Genomic DNA, 12,284 nt, shown 5'->3' on the forward strand with positions numbered 1-12,284 from the left:
ATGTTAGCTTTTTGGAAAAAGCTTGAGACTAAACAATCAGAACCGTCCAAAGCAAATATTAAGTCTGGTGGTGTTAAGTGCTTGGATTTCTAAATGCAAATTGTTAATGTAACTTGCATTTTGGTTTTAACACATGCAAGCCCTTTTTGGTAAACACCGCAAAATACAGAAAGAGAAAAGCCATGGTGCTGGAACTTATATAGTCCTAAAGAAAATTTCCTGCTTATTATTCCACTAAGGCTTTGTGTTTACCAGTTAGAACTTTTGATGAAAAGAGCAAAAATGAAATGTAAAAGAAAAAGACCTACAATATTGAGCTTTTAGGTCACTACTAATTTTTCTTTTTTAGAGCAGTTTCTGAATTCAATTGGGATTCCAGAAGTGTTTCTTCAAGCACTGATGAGTGGGTCAAGGATCTCATAAAGCTTTGATATAAAATACAAAACCTGATACTATGTATAAAATAGAGAACTAATGAGAATATAATGTATAGCACAGGGAACTCTGCTTAATGAACTGTAGTGACCTGAATGGGAAGGAAGTCCAAAAGGAAGGGAAGATATGTATATGTGAGCTTCCCCGGTGGCTCAGATGGTAAAGAGTCCACCTGCAATGTAGGAGACCCAGATTTGATCCCTGGGTTGGGAGGATCCCCTGGAGGAGGAAATGGCAACCCACTCCAGTATTCTTGCCTGGAGAATTTCATGGACAGAGGAGACTAGTGGGCTAACGTCCATGTCCACAAAGAGATGGACATGAATGGGCGACGTGGGCCCATTTTTCATGTGTATATGTTTAGCTGATTCATTTTGTGGTACAGTAGAAACTAACACAACATTGTAAAGTAATTATACTCCAATAAAAATTAATTAAAAATACAAAGCCATTGTACTATTATAGTTTAAACATTCCAATTCAAGTGACAGTGTGACCAAAGATGGTTGCCAAAGACTATAAAGGGAGAGGGTGGAAAATATTACTTCTATATCTTTCAAATACCCCTTTCAGAAGTTGCTGGTAGCTGGGAGTTAGCAGCCTCTGATGGTGTTCTCTTTCTTTCCTTGCTGAACAAAAGCATAATCAAACAATCTGTGCCCTTGCTGCCAGGAAGTCAATCAATTCGACTAACCTGCACCTGCCTGTCTAATGTCCTTTCTCCTGTTCACCATTCAGCTGCTTCTGCGTGCTCTCCTTAAATGCCTGGACTTTAGGAAATGATTTCCAAATTATGGCCTCAAGTCCCCAGGATCATGGACTGTCATCTCCATCCACTTTTTCATTCTTAAAATGTCTGCCATTGATGTGATAGAGATTATCAACTGTCTTTATTAATAATTCAGTATAAAATATTGAATCTGCAACTCATAGTTGAAAGAACTCTGATGTGGTAGTCTAGGAACCTGAGTTCTTGCCTCATATTTGCCTTGAAATCATCAAGAATATGCTTTCTTAGGCCTCCATTTATCCATGTATAATATGATATAAAACAGGGCTTAAATATTCTAGGCTTAACATTCCCAAATATGAGAAAAGGATTCCCATGTTGGATTCTCATAAAGAATTCTTGTTAATTTTCAGCTGGCATTTGAAGCCATATTACTTTTATGTCTGGGCTGGCAAAATCTTTAAAAAAAAGAGAGAACATGTCAGATTTCTTATTTTCGCTTTATAACTTAAATTTGCTGTTGGCATTTCCAGTGAATATTTTAGAAACTTGACACTGACAAACTTTGGTTTTGGTTTCTAACTTCGCATCAATTGATGAGTGTTTTTAATTTAATTTTAGTTGGCTTTATATTGGTTACCAGTATCACTCAAGGATTATTAAAAACTTTTATACATTGGCTCAGCATGTAGTATGTTTTCAGTATGGGCATGTATCATATTTTGCATTACTCCAACAGTATGCAATACTATCATAACAGGCTCATGAGTCTAGAAACAGTGTTACAGAAAATTCTAAACTGAGCACATAATAATTTTGTTTAATTGTGGAGCAAAATGAATTAATATTATTTTCATCTTAATTACTTCTACTATAGATAATAAAAAATTACTGCCTTTCAAAATTAGAGTAGCACTTCATATATTTAGGATTACTCAGATATAATTTTTAGGCAATTGAAATCTAGCCCATTATGTACCATATTACATTAAATTTTTAATTCTTTCAGATGGAAAACATTTGTATCACATTGCATACTGTCCTGAAATTCAAATCAAATTATATGATAATACCTAACATTTATATATTACTTAAAAATGCACTTTCCAAGAAATCATCTCTTAAACCAAATATTATTCAGAATATAAATAAACTTTCTTGTGGTAATTCAGTTATTTCTACAAGCACATACTGTGCTATAATTCAGACAGGATCTTGGAAACTATTGAAATGATTAAACCTATTTGCTCTAGTATATGAAACAGCACAGGCCAATAGAATTTTGACATCACTATGTTTGTCTGAAATGACTTATCTTTTCTCTCACTGTTCCTGTCAGGTGTCATTCTTACGAATGATAACAGCTCAGATTTGCACGGTACTTGAGAGCCTACAAACCCTTTCCCATACATTGTTCCATCTTATGATTGCCTCATAGTCCCTTTCCAAATTGCCAGGCCTTTGAAAACAAGATAATCAAACTTAAAAAGAGATTCTATTTAAAGAGTAAACAATCTCTGTGTGAGGGCCCCAAGGACTTTCCCAAAGAATAAGGTTAGGAATGGTCATGGACACCAGCATTTATTTTGGCTGCTGAGAACCTATGTGTTTCCCATAGATTCTTGGCTGGGCTCTAAAGGGTTGAGTTTGGCAGATAAGAAGCCTCTGACTCTACAAAATACTCTGTTATTGCACTTTATACAATGGATTGTCTAGTGATTTAAAGGCATTGTACATTGGAATGAGAAATAACCTTAGAGATTATTCACTAGAGGTTACTCATCATACAACTAAGGAGGCTGAAGACTAGAGCATTTTTAGAGCTAAAGGTGGAACTGACTTCAGGAAACAACTCTTCTGCTCCCAATCAATGTTCTCTCTATTAACACCACAATGTGCACTTGTTCTAAATCTCTCTGATATTTTTAAGATACTGAGCTTTTGGAATCTAGCCAAATGATATGATGAAGATAATGTATTTTCAAGTGTATGTAGTACGACATACGGTGAAGCATGTAACAGAATGCCTGCCTTTCCCACTATTAAACTGTAAATACTTTATAGGTATTTTCTCCATAGTTTTGAAAGTTGGAGAGAAAACACTGTAAAAGACATACTGAGTTTTAAAAAAATGTTATCTGACTACTCCCACATACAAAGCCTATATTTTGAAAATACAAAATCCTAAAATAAGAGGCAAAGAAAAAAGAAAAGGAGTGAGAAAGGGAAGAAAGGGAAAAAGTAGGAAAGGAGAAAAGAAAGGAGGGAAGAAAGGAGGGAGGAAGGTAGAAAGAAGGGAAGAGATGGAGAAAGTAAATCATTCTTTGCATTTTAATAATAAGGAAGTATAGCAATTTTTGTGTTTCAATAATTTTCTCCCATTCTATTAATAATATGAACTATAATTAGTTTATGGTTAAATCAGCATAGGTATTTCAACTATAGCTTTCTGGCAGCAGGGAAAGAGTGGCTAAATTGGTCACTTGTATTCTAAGTGATGGTGTGTGAAAAACTGATTACTATTCCCCCTAAATTCTTCAGTTTCAACCAACACAATTAATACCAAACACTTTGGTGTTCAAGTGAGTGACAGTTTTGACTTGATATTTAGTTCTTCTCAGGTGTTCAGAGTAGGAAGAAATAATTGCCTATTACAATCTATTAGTAGTTCATTCTGACAAACAATCCTGTTTGTCAAATGACCGCAGTGGAATAGAAGAAAAATGGATCAAGTACTTTTAATATTTTATTTTAATAAAAAATGCATAATTTTTATGCATATGCATATGCATATTTTATGCATAATAAAAGCAGACTAAATATTTCACTGTAGAAAAGTCAGTTTTTTTGTTTTTATTACCTAACAACTTTTCACCATGTTCACACTTAACAACAACAATAAAAATGAAAGTACACTTTTTTCCTTGGTTAGGAGAAATTGACTTGAATATTTGCAGATTTATTCTCATGATAAATTAATGATGATTCACATATTAGCTTTGGAAGTAGAATTCTGGAAAATAAATTCTACTATTAATTAATGTAGAAACTGTGCTGGTAAATCAAGTATAACATCTGAGAAATAAATTGGAGGACTTTAATTGGTCAATATGGGTCCTAAACAAAACCTATAATGAGGACCCTGAGTAGACTGTGTGAGTTAAGCAAATCCACAGCAGGTTTATCTTCTCCAAAGAGGCTCTGAAAGCAAAGTGATTGTTAGCTAAAATATTTTGAAATAAAAAACAGGCAATATCATATTAATTTAAAGAACCAGCCTTCACCAGTACAGCAATTCTAAAATTCCCACTTTAAAAAGTAGTTCTCCTGGGGATTCCAAGAGTTAAGTGGAGATGGAAGAGTGAAGAATGCATCCATATCTGAACTGAGGTAATTAGGGTAAGATGTTCTCTCTTGAAATCACATCAGCTTTCCACCTAAAGATCCTGAGGATATATGTTTGGTTCTGTCTGCCACCATTTACTTATTTGATCATGTGTTTAAATACAATAGGCCAATTACACCAAACAACCACATTTCCACCTCCAGAAGACTATAACCAATGAATACAATTTAGTTGGAAGAAAGATAGGCATGAACTAATTTATAAAACATATCTTTAAGGTAAAACATATTTCTTGTCACTAGAAGTTCAGTTCAGTCAGTCAGTCGTGTCTGACTCTGGGACCCCATGGACTGCAGCACGCCAGGCTTCCCTGTCTATTACCAACTCTTGGAGTTTATTCAAACTCATGTCCATGAAGTCAGTGATGCCATCCAACCATCTCATCCTCTGTTGTTCCCTTCTCCTCGCGCTTTCAATCTTTCCCAGCATCAGGTTCTTTTCCAGTAAGTCAGCTCTTTGCATCAGGTGGCCAAAGTATTGGAGTTTCAGCTTCAGCATCAGTCCTTCCAATAAATATTCAGGACTGATTTCCTTTAGGATTGACTGGTTGCATCTCTTTAGAGTCCAATGGACTCTCAAGAGTCTTCTCTAACACCACAGCTCAAAAGCATCAATTCTTCGGCACTCAGCTTTCTTTATAGTCCAACTCTCACATCCATACATGACTATTAGAAAAACCAAAGCTTTGACTAGATGGACTTTGTTAGCCAAGTAATGTTTCTGCTTTTTAATATGCTTTCTAGGTTGGTCATAGCTTTTCTTCCAAAGAGCAAGCATCTTTTAATTTCATGGCTGCAGTTACCATCTGCAGTGATTATGGGGCCCCCAAAAATAAAGTCTGTCACTGTTTCCATTGTTTCCCCATCTATTTGCTGTGAAGTGATGGGACCAGATGCCATGATCTTAGTTTTCTGAATGTTGAGTTTTAAGCCAACTTTTTCACTCTCCTCTTTCACCTTCATCAAGAGGCTCTTTAGTTCTTCTTCACTTTCTGCCATAAGGGTGGTAGCATCTGCATATTTGAGGTTATTGATATTTCTCCCAACAATCTTGACTCCAGCTTGTGCTTCATCTAGCCCAATATATTGCATGATGTACTCTGCATATCAGTAAAATAAGCAGGGTGACAATATATAGCCTTGACATACTCCTTTCCTAATTTGGAACCAGTCTGTTGTTCCATGAACAGTTCTAACTGTTGCTTCTTGACCTGCATACAGATTTCTCAGGAGGCAGGTCAGGTGGTCTGGTATTCCCATCTCTTGAAGAATTTTCCAGTTTGTCGTGGAAAGTCAAAGGCTTTGGTGTAGTCAATAAAGCAGAAGTAGATGTTTTTCTGGAACTCTCTTGCTTTTGCAACGATCCAATGGATGTTGGCAATTTGATCTCTGGTTCCTCTGTCTTTTCTAAAACCAGCTTGAACATCTGGAATTTCACATGCTATTGAAGCCTGGTTGGAGAATTTTGAGCATTACTTTGCTAGCGTGTGAGATGAGTGCAATTCTGTGGTAGTTTGAACATACTTTGGCATTGCCTTTCTTTGGGATTGGAATGAAAACACTAGAAAGATAGAATTAAAGGACTTTTCTATTCATAACTCAAAGCCATGTTAATATTATGTGTGTGTTTTTGGCCTGGGGATTTGGGAAAGAATTAATAAAACATACCTTATCACTAAAATGATAATATTATAGTATGAAGATAAAACTGCATGACTTCTATATTCTGTTTTAGCTATAATTTACATTCTATTCTGATCTTTTGTCTTAACTGATAATCCACTTATCAATTTCTGGTTTTCGCTTACCTTAGTTCATTTACTTTTAGGGGAGATGAATACAGGCATTTAATTTATTTTCTAGGTCTTAGATATTGAAGATATGAGATCTCCATTCTACATGGCTTTGAGAATTCAACTTTACTTGGATTTTTACAGTGATCTAAATATCATTTCTAGTCAGCTGGTATATTTTAAGCACTTTCATGAACTCAGAAATAATTTGTGACATTGTACCATCGAAATTTATTGCCATTCATTTGCTTTTAAAAAGGTTGAGATAGGTTGAGTCCTTCTCATTCCTAAACATATACATCATTTTTACCATATACAATATAATTCAAAAAACTGTGAAAAACATTAGTATTTACATAACCTAAGGAAGAAACTGTTTCACTCTATTTTAGAGCAGCTTGTGATGAATTACATCTTCATTAATGGAACAAAGCCACTATCTAATATCACAATGACCATACCATGGCAAGACAGAAAAACGCACATTATACTAATAGATAAGGTAGCTGCCCACCCCCCAACCCCCGCCCCGCGTGCGTGCACACACACACACACACACACACACACACAGCAAACTGACAAACATAACATGCTGGTAAAAAGGTTGTCAAACTTTAGACAAACTGCATTATGATTCTTCTTCTCTATTTAGTATGGAGACCTAAGTCCAGAGCACGTTATTCACACACTCAACATTTAGAAAACTTCTCAGTAATGCTGATGATTCACATTTAGTTTGTCTGACCAGAAAGTATGGAATAGCAAGCAGAATATTATACAGCAGGGGTCCTTGACCTCTGGGATCTAATGCCTGGTGGAGCTGAAGAAACATAATAGAAATAAAGTGCATAATAAGTGTAATGTGTTTGAATCATCCTGAAACCACCCCTCCCTACCTCACCCCCACCCCTGGTATATGGAGAAATGTTGGGGACTGCTGCTATAGAGCATGAGGGAAAAGCCCAAAGTTTTGCTATTCAAGTGTTCTGGTTTGAAGCCTAGCATCATGACTTCCTAGATGTAGAAGTCTTGAGTATATCATTTAATCCTCTGTGCTTCTCTACTTCACAAACTGTAAAATGGGAAAAAACTGTATCTCTCTTCCAGCATTAAGTAGATAATGAATGTAAGACATCAGTCACTCTGAACATGGTAGATGCTTCACAGAGGATAGCCCAATTTTCACTTTCAAACAATAAGAGCCGAGGAAATTCTGCTTGGCAACATATGAATTCAGTGACCACATCTTCCAAATGAAAAATTGAGACATAGTCTGCCAAGTATGAATGCGTTTTTGGTGACAGCAGGACAGAGCATTTGAAACTGGAAATGTCACTGCAAAACCATGATGGGTGTTTATCATGCTATGAGGAATATAGCCATCAGGAGCACATCCAAGAACATTCATTTTTAAAGGAATTTTATTTAACAACCTTTGGTATTTTCACTTCAAAAAGAAAGGAGACTAACTAGAGCACAATACACACCCCAAAAGTCATTTTCTCTGAAAAAGATATTCTTATGACAGATTTCATGTTGTTATAAATTGTAGAGATGAGCAATTCTGATGAATTGCATATAAAGTCAAATATAAAGAGCACTTAAAGGAAGCTCCTTATCAGTTAGGATGACTTGGGAATGCTTTCCTTCCTTCCATGAGAACATCCTCATGGTTTTCTGTGCTTCAGTGGGAAGCACACTTTATTTGAATTTCTTCCTTAAAGGATACCATAAAACTTTCTTTTCTTCATTGATTCAATTCAAAAATAGAGTAGAAAATTTTTTTCTTTCATTACTAAGAATACTTAGAGGGAGGTAATAGAGTGAAAGAGGAGATGTAAAAAGCTTATACAATTCATATTTGAGGGATAATCTTTACTGAACTTCTTCATTGCTCCTTTTGTGTCTTCCTTATACTTATGCCATAAATACATACATACATATTTTTTCAAAAAACTGGACAATCAGAATATCTAACATCACTGAGTATGGTAAAAAGCAATCTCTTTACAAACTATCTCTTCTAGTAATAATAAATTAGCCCACAACTTTACCCAAGATTGTCTTATCTATCTCAATTACTGTATTCTGTTATTGTACTTAACACTAAGAATGTCAAAAGACCTTGTAGAGAATGGAGAATGAGCGAGTGCACGCAGAATGATGTCTGCAAAGTCAAACAAAACTGAAGACAAGGAGGGAGCTAGGAAATATAATTAGGTAATTTCAAAATTCATTTATTTTAAAGAAAGATCTCGACATTTCTAATAAGCACTTCAAACTTACCACAAATAGAAGTATTTATGCTTTGAGAACATCCAACTGTTGAAAGTTAAGAAAAAGCAAGAGATGGAAAGCAGAAATAGTTCAGTTCTCTTTTATTAAAAAGTTTATATGCATGGCTCATAAAATACACTCCGTAATTCTATGATTTTCCATGCCCTTAACATTTTCTTTATCTTTAGACAGAATCATCAACCCATTCTTAGCTAATCATTTATTTGCTGTCAAAGGTAGTCAATGGCACTTGATCTGGTTTGCTAATTTTAGACATAAACTGACTCTAATCTTTTGCTGCACTGTGTAAAATGTATCCCACCCTGCTTGCATATTTTGAGTACAACCTCAAACTCTTCTACAAAAACAAATTCTTATTCATGTTGCTTTTTTTGTTTCTACAAGTTTGGCATCTGATTCTTCCATTGCTGGAATTTGAGTCTGTCATTTTTTTGGAACCAGGACTCTATCTCTCATAGATTCCCTTTCTGTCTACACCCATCATCATGTTTTTCTTCTCCTGTAGAACAAACAAGCTTCATTCTCCCCCTCTTCATACCAAAGTGTCCTTCTTGTATTGCAGTTCATATCAAAGAGGATTCTTCTTAAAGAGAGATGAAAATACTGCCAGCCCCTAAGTGGCCTCAAGGGCTTGCAGCACCAAAGAGGAAGAAACTAAAAGGCTACATTACTGTTGGAGGATCAGAAATCATCCAGATTTCTGATGTGGAATGCGGGGTCAGGTGAAGCACCAAAGAGACCTCAGAGCTCTCAAGAGCATGGGCTCATCACCACAGATGTCACTCAGACACAGAATAAGTGGTGTTATTTTGGTGAAGAGGATATAAATGGTCAAAGCTCCCAGGTAAAAAAAGAAAACAAAAGAAAAGAAAACTCTCCCAACTTAAATGAGTAATGAGTAAGGAGGAAGCTAGGAAAGCTTTTGAAAGAAGGGAGAAAGAAGGATTAATGCATCAAAGAAAAGAGAGGCATCTGGGAGTAGCAATATAAATAAGAGAGAAGACAAATAGATGAGGAGCACCATAAAAGTAAGGAGAAAGCATTGCTGCCTGTCAAATTGGCATTGAAAAAAATTGTTTTAAAAAAGAGGTTCGATGCGCGATACTGGATGCTTGGGGCTGGTGCACTGGGACGACCCAGAGGGATGGTGTGGGGAGGGAGGAGGGAGGCGGGTTCAGGATGGGGAACACATGTATGCCTGTGGTGGATTCATTTTGATATTTGGCAAAACTAATACAATTATGTAAAGTTTAAAAATAAAATAAAATTAAAAAAAAAAAAGAGAGAGACTTAATTTTTTCCCTTCTTCTCAGATACACAAGTTTAGCTGCTTAGGCTTAGAAAAGAAAAAGAGAAGGAATGAGAAAAGGAAGGAAGAAAGGAAACTCCATCATCAAATAAAAGATCCTTTGCTACATTCTAGAATATGTCATCCTAGTGATGTTATGCTTAATTATTCCCTTAAAAATATTATCAAAATCACTCATATTACAAGAAAAGTAAAGTTGATGATTTTAGAAAGATAAATATACCTAATTAGGCACAATGAGCACAGTAATTTTTTTCTAAAGGACCCCAAATCCTCACAGATATCCTCATTGGCCCTTCTTTCCAGCAGGTAACTGGCAAAGAAAAATTGATTTCATTCCATAGTAGGAAAAATGAAACTCTTGCGTGGTTTTGATACATAAAAGGATTTTAAACATATCATCTTTAGAAGAAGACAGTCCAGGGATCAAATGCTGGCTTCATCATTTATAAGCTAAGCTTGAGAAGTTTTCAAACACCCTAAACCTCAATTTCCTCATGTATAAACTGAGGATAATGAGAGTCTTTATTTCCTAAGGTTGTTGTGAGGTCAAAATGAGTTCATTTAAATCACTGTAGCAGAGAGCCTAATACATCAGAATTTTTTTATTGCTGCTGTAACAAATTACTGCAAACATGAGGCGAAGTGTTAGTTGCTCAGTCATGTTTGACTCTTGCAACCCCATGGACTGTAGCCCATCAGGCATCTCTGTCCATGAGGTTCTCCAGGCAAGATACTGGGGTGGGTAGCCATTCCCTTCTGTAGGGGATCTTCCTGACCCAGGGATCAAACCCAGGTCTCCTGAATTGCAGGCAGATTCTTTACTGTCTGAGCCATTAGGGAAACCACAAACATAGTGACTAAAAACAGAAGAATTGATTATGTTATAGTTCCTGGAGGTCAGAAGTCTGACCTGGGTCTCATTGGGCTAAAATCAAGGTGTCAGCAAGGTTATGTTCCTTTCTGAAGGCTCTGTGGGAGAATCTACTTTCTTGCCTGTTGTTGCCGTCTAGAAGCTGTGTGCAGTGCATTCCTCTTCTTGTTACCCGACTCCTACATCGTCAAAGTCAGCAAGATTGCCTGTTTTTCTCACTGCAGCATCAAAGCTTCTCTGCTTCCAAGAACTCATGTAATTATGTTGGGGCACCTGGACAGTCCAGGATAATTTCCTCTTAATCTCAATGCCTTTAATATTAATCACATCAGCAATGTCCCTTCTGCCACGTAAAGAAATATATTTCTGGGTTCCAGGGAACAGAAGGTGGGCATGTTGGTTGGGGTCAGGTCATTACCCTACTTCCCACAGCTTAGTACCTCAGAATTTACTACATAAATGTAATTACTTTATTATTTTTATCATTACCATTACTAATTTTATTGGTATTAGCGTGGTCATAGGCCTACAGACTCTCATAACTTAGGTGTTATCAGTGACCCTGACCTCCCATACATATCCACACCTCTCATTTCGCAGTTGAAGAATTAGAAACCAAGAGATGGGAAATGAATTACTCAAGGCCATCCAGCCAATTGATGCTGATTTTCCTCAGTTCATCTCATTCTTGGCTCCACATAGTGCTTCCCCCATATTACATAGCTGAGAAAAGTAATCTTAAAAGTACACCTAATATTTATACTGAAGTTTATTTGCATAGAGCCTCAAAAATGTCAAACCAATTATTTAAGTTGCATAACCAACAGCATAAATTAAAACAATAATTATTCTACTTTTCATAGACTTAAGATATATTAGGGAGGATGCTTATACTTGCTAAACTTCACTAAAGCCAGATTAGAATTTTGATTTGGAAAAAGTAAGTTTTTAGAGCACAGATATTTTATCTATAAGCCTCTCCTTTCCTTGCTTGTTTTTTCTTGTATATTTCTTTCTTTGTTTTGTACCCATAGTTCTGAACGAATATGTTGTTTGTTCAGCAGGAAAAAATTAACACCACAAGAAGACAACAACTTATTTCATTTCTAATTTATGATAGCATTATATCACTCACCTATTATTCAATTTTTATTCAAAGGGTTTCTATGTTGATTCAAATAGGTTACCCATTGGGATTGTTTGATATATTCTGGGTTATAGTTTGAAAATATCCATCTGTATACTTTTCTACAGGGAAACAAGCAAAGACTAATGATATATTACAAATCTAACAGCCAATGGTCTGTTTTGATTTGATAGACACTTTATATAGACAAATTTTAGACATAACTATGTTTCTGTTCTCTAATACATATCAATCACATTATGATAAGGTGTTTGATGGCTATCCTTTCTTAGTCCCCTAATAAATTTATGCGC

At 35.8% G+C, this 12,284-nt stretch overlaps 1 protein-coding gene across 4 annotated transcripts in view; it reads right to left on the reverse strand.

Annotated features, from left to right (window-relative positions):
- Positions 1-12,284, reverse strand: part of ALCAM (activated leukocyte cell adhesion molecule) — a 228,399-nt gene that overhangs the window by 88,379 nt on the left and 127,736 nt on the right. The window lies entirely within an intron of this gene.

The sequence above is a fragment of the Bos grunniens genome, chromosome 1 (assembly GCF_055505025.1).
Source record: "Bos grunniens cultivar Pamir isolate PY7600 chromosome 1, Bosgru_T2T1.0, whole genome shotgun sequence".
NCBI classification, from domain to species: Eukaryota; Metazoa; Chordata; class Mammalia; order Artiodactyla; family Bovidae; genus Bos; species Bos grunniens.